Raw genomic sequence first — 10,486 nt, 5'->3', positions numbered from 1 at the left:
ATTTCGGGGAGATGGGAGCAGCAGGCAAAAACGCAGCGCTGAGAGGTGCGGGCTGGGCGGCGCTCGTTGGCGGTGGTTGGTGAAACAACAGAGATCTGTGCATATGTAGGTACCTCTGCTCTTTTAGAAAGCACAGGGGAGTGTGATCGAGCCAGCCATGTCCTGGGGAAACCTCGCCCGGGATTTTCCTGGACCATCTCACGAGACTGTGCTGTTACTGGTTATTTATTCATCCTCGGCAAATGCCAGTAGCTCCTGTTTGGCGTTGGGCTGAATATCAAGAAAGTTGATTCATTGACTTGAAAAAAACAAAACAAAGCCTACACTGGACAAATGCTAGAAAACATGTGTTGGTAAAGAGGTGGACTGAGTGATGAACATATTTTCTATCTCTCATTTCTCTGACTCATGGCCCTAACTTAGTGCAGATTTTATCTTATCAAAGAATTAATTACCCACATCCTTTAATTTCATATGTATACAGTTTGAGATTGTTGTTTTTGTCTTCAAATGCCTCTTATCCTCTCCCCAGTAGACTGTTGCTGCTAAATAGATGGGATTATTTTCTTGGTGGCCACGCCAGATTTATTTATACTGCTAAATCTGCATGAGGAGTTGGGGTGAAGACAACTATCAGACTGTCAAATATAGCTTTACCCCCTTGGATTTAGTCCCTGGCAGGCTTCTGCTAAAGTCTTGGAAAGTAAAATTCATTAGATGAACCTTAGCATGATTTTTCCATGGCTCTGATTTTAATCAAAGTGCGGATTTGAAATTGTTTTATCGTTAGAATCTGTTGACTGAACGTCAATGCAAAGCAATTCCCCCCCTGCCTGGTGTAGAGATGCATCCTGTGTGCTTAGGTAAATCCCAGACTGAGGGAGTGGAACAGCAGAAAGGGTAGAAATTAGCCTCTGAGGTTTGCAAATGCACTGCAGGCTGATGTCTCTCTGCATTTCAAGGACTGAGGTTCAATTGCAAGGCTGTTCTTCTGCTTACCCATAATGGGCAAACTAATCAATTAAAATGGTCTGTTCTTAAGCCATTGCAGAAGGGAAGGCTCGTTTCTAGTAACTGCCTTGCAAGGTCTGAAGGATGCGGGTTTAACACAACAGCCTTTTATCTCCAGATCTGCAACATCAAGGCGCTGTGTAACACCCGGGTACCTGGAGCACAGGCAAGGCAGATCCTGGGGAAGCTCTTTAGGAGGTTTCTAAAGACTGGTTTTGCATAAGGCAGCGGAGTTGGCTTTCTCTGAAGACCAATTTACACAAGCCCCAGTGACTGCAGTGAGCCTGGAACTCCCAAACCTCAGGGCTGTGGCTCAACATCCTAAAAGGAGATACTGAGGCGCCAGAGGAGAGCTGGAGGAGGGTCACACTCACACCAGATTTTTTACACTTCGAGATGGAAGCCTGTGTGTTTAAGAGCTTGTTTTAAGAGCCTGCATGGCCATGTTTTCCATAATACCTCCTGATGAGATCCGCCCTGGGTGTACACATTTGGATTTTAAGAGCTTTGCTTTCCAGGTCAGCACGGTGCCTAACTCAGACCCAGCTTCTTTGTGAATGAAAAATAATAATAATAAAAAAATACAGAGTAAGGCGTTGTGTGTGCTGCTGTGGTCTGGGTGTGCTGCCTGCAGCGTGCTCCTCTGGGTAAGCACAGGGCTCATCCCAGGCTGCAGGTAACCCCCTTGCCTGGCCAAAATCCACTGCGTGACAGGTGGCAATTTTCTGTGTTCACAGAGCATTTTCTGTGTTCACAGAGCATTTTCTGTGCCCTGGGTGTACACATTTGAATTTTAAGAGCTTTGCTTTCCAGGTCAGCACGGTGCCTAACTCAGACCCAGCTTCCTTGTGAATGAAAAATATAAAAAAACCCAAAATATAGAGTGAGGCGTTGTGTGTGCTGCTGTGGTCTGGGTGTGCTGTGAGGCTGCAGGTAACCCCCCTTGCCTGGCCAAAATCTGCTGTGTGACAGGCAGCAATTTTCTGTGCTCGTAGGGCATTTTCTGTGCTCGTAGAGCATTTTCTGTGCTCGCAGGCAGGACGAGGTCAGAGCGTCCTGGCGCTGGCACCGGTGAAAATTCGGGATCAGCCGGGCTGGAATGGGCGGCTGCGGTGATGTAAGGAGCGGTGCAAGGCAGAGGTGAAGCCAGAGCCTAATGACAGCTCCTGCCTGCCCGCGGAATTCTGCATCGAGATCAGCACTTCCAGCAACAAAAGAAAGTAGGTCAGAGGCAGGTCCCCCTCCCTGCCTGCGCTGGGAGCACATGTGTTGGATTACACGCCTGCAGATTGAGGCGGGAGTGAGTGTGATGGGTGCTTTTCCTTCGGGAAGGTGCCTGTGAGAGCAGAGCAGGGCTGCTGTTCCCACCGCGAGGTTCTTTGTGATGGTGTTCGCTGGGGTCTGAGGATGAGGGAAGAGACGAGAATGCTGGCTCCATGTTTCAGAAGGCTTGATTTAGTATTTTATGATATATATTATATTAAAACTATACTAAAAGAATAGAAGAAAGGATTTCATCAGAAGGCTGGCTAAGAATAGAAAAAGAGTGATAACAAAGGCTTGTGACTGACTGAGACAGTCCAGACAGCTGGGCTGTGATTGGCCATTAATTAGAAACAACCACATGAGCCCAATCCCAGATGCACCTGTTGCATTCCACAGCAGCAGATAACCATTGTTCACATTTTGTTCCTGAGGCCTCTCAGCTTCTCAGGAGAAAAAATCCTAAGGAGAGGATTTTCCATAAAACATGTCTGTGACAAGCTTTTCCATGGAGCTGCTGCATTCCCGATGTCTGGGGAGCTCAGGGACCCATTTGTGTCCTAAATTTGGGGGGAGCTGCCAAATTGGGGAGGGGGTGAGGCACCTGGCTGTGCTCCTGGTCCCTGCCCATGCTCTGATGCTGAGCCTCTCCTTGCCTTGCTGCAGCCATGAACCTCCAGTTCTACTTGAATGATTACCCGACACGTTAATTGGGACTCCCGCTATGATTAAAAAGAAATTTCAGATTAAGCCCGCCATGCTGTAGAGCTCAGGAAGAAAACATCTCTTTATAAACACAGCAGGAATGTGGGGACTCCATTATTACTATTTTCTTTTAACTTTGAAGAAGCTGGCTTTCTCTGCTGTTCAGACCACAAGGAAACAAGTGTGGCCATCTCTCTGCTATGGTCAGAGCTGAGTGGAAGGGATACTTGCAGGGAGATAAAATTGCAGGGTGTTTCTCCTTCCTTTTTTTTTAAATTTGAATTTAATGTGATAACCGTAATGGATTTATCTCTGGTGATTTCAGATCCTGTCTATGGCAGACTCAGGCTCTGCCACTCCTAGGCAGAGCTCAGGGGAAGTTCTGTACAAACCAGGGGAGTGGGCAAGTGTGTCCTGGCTCCAAGGAGCAGAATGAGGTGTTTAGTGTGTTTAATTCATTACACAACCTTTGCAGTGCTGTTGTTGGCCAGCTCTGAGAGTGTCTCCAGCTTGCCCTGTCCCTGGGGAGCATCCAGGTGAGCAGCATTTGATTGTTGGTCCCACCAGACACCACTGGGCAAGTGATGTGCTCCAAGACTGGCGATACTCTCTTCCACCCCCAAATATTTGCCCTAATTATTTTCAGTTTGGGAGGCTGTCATGTTTCCAGTCAAAATCCAGCCCTCCTCCTCCAGACACTGCCTTTCTGATGGAGAACATCAGCTGAGGGTGTCTCCTCCTCCTGGAGCTTTCTGTGTGCGGTGGCTGAGGCAGGGATGATTTCCCGCTTGGCAGGGGCACGGGGAGCTTCCCCCTGCCCATCACACAGCAGGGACCAACTCCAGGGCACCAGGGGATAACTGTGTGTGTGCTCAATATCCAGAGCAGGAATCTCTGTGGGTCTGCAGCTTCCCAGCCCTGCCTTTGCTCCGTGCTGGACTCGCTGAGCCAGTGGGTGAGGGCAGCAGTAGATTATCCCCCGCTCCCCCCTGGATTTTTTTTTTTTCCCCTTTAAACTTACCCTTTGGTGTTCCATCTGAAGCAGCATGAGGTGAGTAAACTCCACTGCTCAAAATAAGAGTGGATAAGCTCAGTTTACTTGCATTTATTCATGACTTCACCACTCCACTGGGGCCTGAAAATCAGAGCCAAAAGGAACTGCAGTGAAAATTGGCCTACATGCAATGGCTTTAAATAATCTGCCCTTTTGCTCTAGTTCTGGGTTGAGATGTGCTGGAAGGCTGAGGAGCTGGGATCTGCCTTGATGTAGGAGCTGCTTTTTGTTTTCTTTCCCTGGTGTTGGTTTCTCTGTGTACAGTGTTACTTGGGGGAAGTTACAAAGTGGGGGAAAAGGGAAAAAAATCTGCTTGAGAAATGCTGTATTTAGTGCACGACTCAGAATTACCCGAATCTGCACAATGAATTAGCTTTTATTACCAAAGCTCTAAAAAGACAGAAAATAGAAATAAAGTGAGCAGCCTATGTCCCAAATATTGACACCTGGGAACAGAGTGTTGTATTGGACTAAAAAACATTGTTCTGCTGGAAGAGGAAGAGCTCGTGTTAACAGTGAATTCTTGTTTGCCCTTACATTTGTGCAGACTCTTAAGGCAAATATGATTCCCAGATGCCCCGTGGTACATGCATGTGCCTGACACTTGCACCAGGCAGGGAAGGAGTCACGCAAGCCATGGGAGAGCTGAGAGCTCTGGGTGAGGCTCAGCTTCAGCATCTGAGCAGAAATAGAAATGGATCCATCTGCAAACCAGGTCATCTCTGCTCTTGTGCTTTTTCTCCTGGGCCCCCTTGAATCACATCATGATTTTCCTTTCCCCCCCCACCCCGCCCCCAGCTCCCTGCAGCTGGGATTACTTTTCACATACTCTGTTCACATAATTGGCTCTAATAATTTCTCAGCTCTCAAGGCAAATATGTCCACCTTTCCCCTGGCAGGGCTGCACACACCCACTCCAGCCAGCACGTCTGCCCTCCTTCCTGCTGCTCCTGCCTCTCCCGAGCCCTTCCCTTCTCTCTCCCTGCTCTAATCTCGATAATTCCCATCTTCCTTCCCAGAGATCCCCTCAGCTGATGGCTTGGGGATCAGCTGTGCTGTGCAGCTCCCTCATGCAGATGTCCTTGGCTGGTCCCAGCTCTGCTCCTCGCCTGCCTGCAGGCAGGGGATCCACACGAGGAGATGGAGCCTCACAGGAGGAGATGCAGTCAGGCAGGGCTGCTCTGTGCCTCTCTGCTCTCTGGCTGCTGGCACCAACACTTCAGGGCAGTGCTGTGTCAGCAGCACATGTGGAGGGGGGATTTTGGAGGTTTCCCATCTTTGCTCCAGAGAAAACCCTTCCAGCTCCCCGAGGCAGCCGGTGGCCGGGGCGCTGCCGTGCCAGCTGGAGTGCCAGGGAGCTGAGGCAGGCTGCTAACATCCCGCGGTATATTTAGTTCAGGTTTAACAGGGGCTCCATATGTGTGTGTTCTCTTGTTTCCTTTTGCTTTCTACGTGCTAAGTAGATGCAGGGAAGAGTGGAGAAGTGAGGGTGAGGTTTCACTGCTTTGTGCTCTGCTCTCCTTTGCTGGGCTGCTTCCTCGAGCTGTGCCTTTAGGAGCTGGAGAGGAACAAGTGTCCCAGGGACTCTTCCTATCAGGGATCCCTGAAAAAGTGGTAAGGGACAAGATTTCTCTGGGAGCAGGGCACACAGAGCTGTGGAACAGGACCCTGCGTGCAGCCAACGCTGTGCGCCAGCAGATTCTGCACATTTGGTCCTCCCCAGGATCCTCTGGTGCCAAAATAGTCGCTGCTTTTTCTCTTAAATTATTATCTCTTACATTTTTATATTTCAGAGGGAGGTTAAGGAATGAGTTGAAAATCACACAGATAGCCTGTGATTCCCAGGAGGGCTTCCAGGAGGGCTTTTTCTGAGGACACGAGGGCATGCAAGGCCCTTCATGAGCCAGAACACGCAGAGACGCTTCCTCAGAGAAGATGTGTGAGGAGCCAACACCTTTGATTACGGGATATTTTAGCTGTAGAAGGATTGACTGGGGGAATCATGATGAAAACCTTTCCCAAGGAGAGCAATTTGTATGCACTATTGAGAAATCAGGCCTGAGAGAAGTTTCGCAAGGTCTGTAGGAAAAAAAGGAATAACCAAGTCATGCTGGTAGGCTCAAAGTGGAGGTGTTAAATCTCATCTGAGAGATGGGGAAGGTGCAGACAAGTCCTGTCCTGGGGGTGCTGTGGTACCTGCCCAGGTGGACAGGGATCGCCTGGTGCAGCTCAGATTGAGGCAAACAAAATCCATCCCTGGGGATGGTGGCAACCCTTGCTGGGAGCTGGATCTGCTTCTCTGGGGAACAAAGAGTGTGGATGTGGGGGAGAAATGGAAATCATCCTGGGCAAGTCAGCAAATAGCCAAGAATTTCATTATTCCATAACAGCCTCAGCAATCCTCAGCCTGTCATATGAACAATTCTGTATTTTAATAGAAGTGTTTTGCTTTTCACCGTGTGTGGCAGAGCAGGCCCTGAAAAGCCGGAGAATTTTCACTGTTTCCATCAGATTTTGGGTTTCCTCCAGCTCCATTTGTTTAAATCTCCTGTCCCCCGGGCAGGTGAGGTGCTCAGTGTGGGTGCTGGAGCCTCACAGGGTGTAGCAGGATGTAGTTTTGGCAGGATGGAGGTGTAAGACACCAGAGATGTTCTGTTGGCCAGGACATAATTGCAAATCACGATTTGGTACTTGGATTTTGAGACTCTGTAAGCACAAAATAACCCCCACCTCCTGAAGCTTCCAGCAATGCCTTTTGTCCCTCAACAGGATCAAGGGTTGGGTTGCAAAACACTGATTTCTGCCTGCATCCCCAGAGAGGAGAACTCGACTCTTTTCATCCAAACAAGACCCGTAACTTTAAACCCATGCTTTAGCACCCCCCTTTAGGGTGGAAAACACGGGATCCAGAGCATCTGGCGGGTGCTGCAGCGTGTTGGCAAAAGGGAGACCACAAACAAATGGAGAGGAGAAATGGAGAAGAGGAAGGAAATGTTGAGTAATGTTAGGAAGTGTTTTACAAAGCAGATGGCAAACAACGCCTGCCTGACCCTGCGCCTGTCTGCAGCACCAGGGCTGTCACAGCCCTGAGCTGGGAGTGCAGGAAGCTCTCCAAAAATCAAAAGCACCAAGACTATCCAATTTGTTTATTACTTGGGGTATTGCTTGCTGTGTCTGACTCATGTGGCTATTTTGTTTAGTTTCTTTCAGCTGTGCTCCCCAAAAAAGAAAAAAAATTTCGGAGCATAACTATATCATCATTCCCTTTATCCTTAGATTCTTTCCCTCTTTTTTTCCGAGTTCTTTTCTTTTTCCCCCCAGAAGAAAGCGAGGGAGCCGTGGTGGAGCTGGTGGTGTTAATGTTCTGCAGCAGGAGTGAAATAGCCTGGAGATGTGCAGCAAGAGCAGGGGCGTGTGCCCTAAATAGGAGGGTTAAACAGGGCTTATTCTGAGGGAAGCAGTAATTGCAGCTTGCGTGAAGCAGTAATATTCTTTTGTGCATTATTTACCCAGGAACATCTGCTAATACATATACATTCTCCGGTGCATGTAAACAACCTGTGCAGGAGGAGGATTAGGAGATTTATAAAAAAATTAGAAGGAAGTTAAAAGGGCAATTAGAAGAGCAGAAAGAGATATTGAGCAGTGAATTAGGGAGGATATTTTAACACACAATCAGAGCTCCCCGAGACGTATTCAGAGCAGAGAGAAGGTAAAAGAGAAAATTGGCCAATTACGGAATGATAGCGGGGAATTGGTGACATGAGAGAAGGTAATGGCTGATTTGTTAAACAGTTATTTTGATTCTGTTTTCACAAAGGAGGAAGAGGATGGAGGGGCAGCTCCAGAAAGGGCTCGGGCTGTGCGGATGAGGGTGGGGATGAGCCTGCAGAGAGATAAAGCTGCATCTGCAGAGTGGCTGGGCGTGGGGAGGATTTCACCCGTGTTCACAGGGTGGGAGAAAAATTGGATTTACTGAGCAGCTATTTCCAGCAGGGAGCTGGGTAACGAGGGACTTGTGCTGGTCACCAAATCGCTGCCTTTGAGTGGGGACCAGAGAGGTGGCCACTGAGCTGACACATCCCTCTCCCTGCTGAAGGCTGCTTCTCTGGGAAAGGGGAGGACAGAGATGGATGGGCACCCTGGAGGGGTGCTGCTCCTGGGGCTGCTTTTTTGTGGGCAGAGATGTTTGTGGCTCGTCAGCGTGGCACCTTCCCCAAAAACACACACTGCAGAGTGTGAGCACCTGTGTCCTGCTTTCAGAGCTGCTTTTGCTTCCATCTGTAACCCACAAACTCCAACGCAGTCAGGAATACAACAGCATCCCTGGAATCGCTGCTCCCACCAGCACTGGTGTCAGTATCTCACATTCCTCCAAAGCAGGGATGAGCTCAGGGGCTGCTGGATGTGGTAAGAGGGGGCTGGGGGCACAGGGGGCTCGTGCCCACCAGCAGGACCTCAAGGAGATAATGATAAAAAGGGAAATAATCTTGGTAATGGGAAATGGGCTCTTGGGAAGTGTTCCTGGGGGAGTGGTTGAAGCTAAGGCAGGGAAAGAATACACAGGCAGGGGATTTAAGGAAGGATAAACTTGAAGGGCTGCAAAAAAAAAAGTGTTATTTAGCTGCAAGGAATGTGAAGCGGTGCTTTTTGTTCCGCTCTGTCCCTCTGAAGGGGAGCATGTCAGAAAGCAACTTTCTGAGACAAAGGAAATAGTTTGGAATTGGTGCAGGGGGTGCACAAGCGTGGTCTGGGAAGTGATGGGGAATACAGGAGAAGCTGTGGTCTCGTGGTGTTGGTTTAGGCTGATAAACTAAAAATTTATTCTCAGTATCCAAGAGGTGTTTGGTTTTTCATCCTGCCTGGGAGGATAAAAGAGATGCAGTGTTGCGTGGTTTCTGATTTCAAAGCATGTACGAAAAGCTCCATATTAGCAATTATGGGATGAAACTGTGGAAAAGTGCTACAAAGGAGAGAAAATTGGCTCCGACTCAGGAAACGGGATTCTGCCGCTGGGAGTGAGTTCCCAGAGGCACAGTCTGGGGTCTCCTCTGGGTTCTCTGGTGTTTATTTTTTTTAATGGAAAGGATTTGCATGAGCAGCCCAAAGTCAGAGTGTTAAAGCTCACTGATGGGAGGAAGGGGAAGGCAGCCACAGAGATAGGGACTGATCTCATCTTCCAGAGCAGCGCAGACTGGAGAACACTCAGGGAAAGGCAAATTGATGAGCAAATAAAGGCTCAGGTGATGTTTTTCCCAGGGGGACTGTGTGGAGATCACAGCTGAGCTGTGGGGAGCTACTGGCAGTGTCTGCCCAGGCAACAGGGCCTGTCTGTCCCCACCCCGAGAGGGGATCAGGGCACATCCAAAGGATGAACTTGTGATAGGAGCATGGAAAGGTTCAGAATTTATAGAATCATGGGATAATTTAGGCTGGAAAAGACCTCTGTGATGGTAAAGTCCAACAGTTAACCCAGCACGGCCGAGGCCACCAGTAAATCACTTGCCCAAGTGCCACATCCACAGGTCTGTTAAATCCCCCCAGGAATGGGGACCCCAAGCCAGCTGCCCTTGGCCTTCTTGCCCACCTGGGCTCATGTTCAGCCAGTGCTGGCCAGCACCCCCAGGTCCTTTCCCACTGGGCACCTCTCCAGACGCTGCCCCAGGCCTGTAGGGGTTGTGTGGGGTTGTTGTGACCAAGTGCAGCACCTGCCTCGTGGCCTCATTGAACCTCATCCCATTGGCCTCAGCCCATCCTTCCAGCCCAGCATCACCTCCAAGGGGGTTCCCAACACTTTGGGGATCAGCTCTTTACCCCTCCCAGACACCTTGGGCACCTGGGAGCAACTCTAATGAGATCCCAAGTTTCTCCAACTTATCTGAGTCAGACAATCTCTGGCAGTCAGGGTTATACCTGAGTGTGCTCCACTGGAGAGCTGCAGCAGAGGAGAGGGGATTTCTGCCAGGCCTCAGAGCAGCATTCAAAATGCATGAAGACATGCTGTAGGAAGGAGCTGGGGAAAAGACACACGAGTGTGAACCCAGGGCCGTGGTGAGCTGAACCACGCAGCTGGAAAGTTCATTATCGAGCCCGAGTGTCAGAGCATGCCATAAAAATTTAGTTTATCCTCAAAGAGCTGTGGTCGTGGAAGAAGGATGGGAATGGGGAGGGATGGCAGCTGAGGAGGAGGCAGGAGGAATATCAGGAACCTGTGTGTCCTGGTTTGGGCTGGGTTGGTTGATTTTCTTTCTAGGAGCTGTGGTTTGGGTTTGGGATGAGAATAATGTTGATAACACATGGATTTTGTTGTTACTCAGCAGTGTTTGCCCTGAGTCAAGGACTTTTCTGCTCCTCTGAAGATGCTGCGGGGCACAATAAACTGGGAAGGGACAGCTGATCCCAGCTGGCCAAAAGGAGGGATATCCTAAACCAAATGGAATCATGGTCAGTGAA

Source organism: Agelaius tricolor, unplaced genomic scaffold (genome assembly GCF_023055355.1).
Source record: "Agelaius tricolor isolate 1412-34295 unplaced genomic scaffold, bAgeTri1.0.p SCAF_25, whole genome shotgun sequence".
NCBI lineage: Eukaryota > Metazoa > Chordata > Aves > Passeriformes > Icteridae > Agelaius > Agelaius tricolor.
This window is presented reverse-complemented; position numbering follows the sequence as displayed.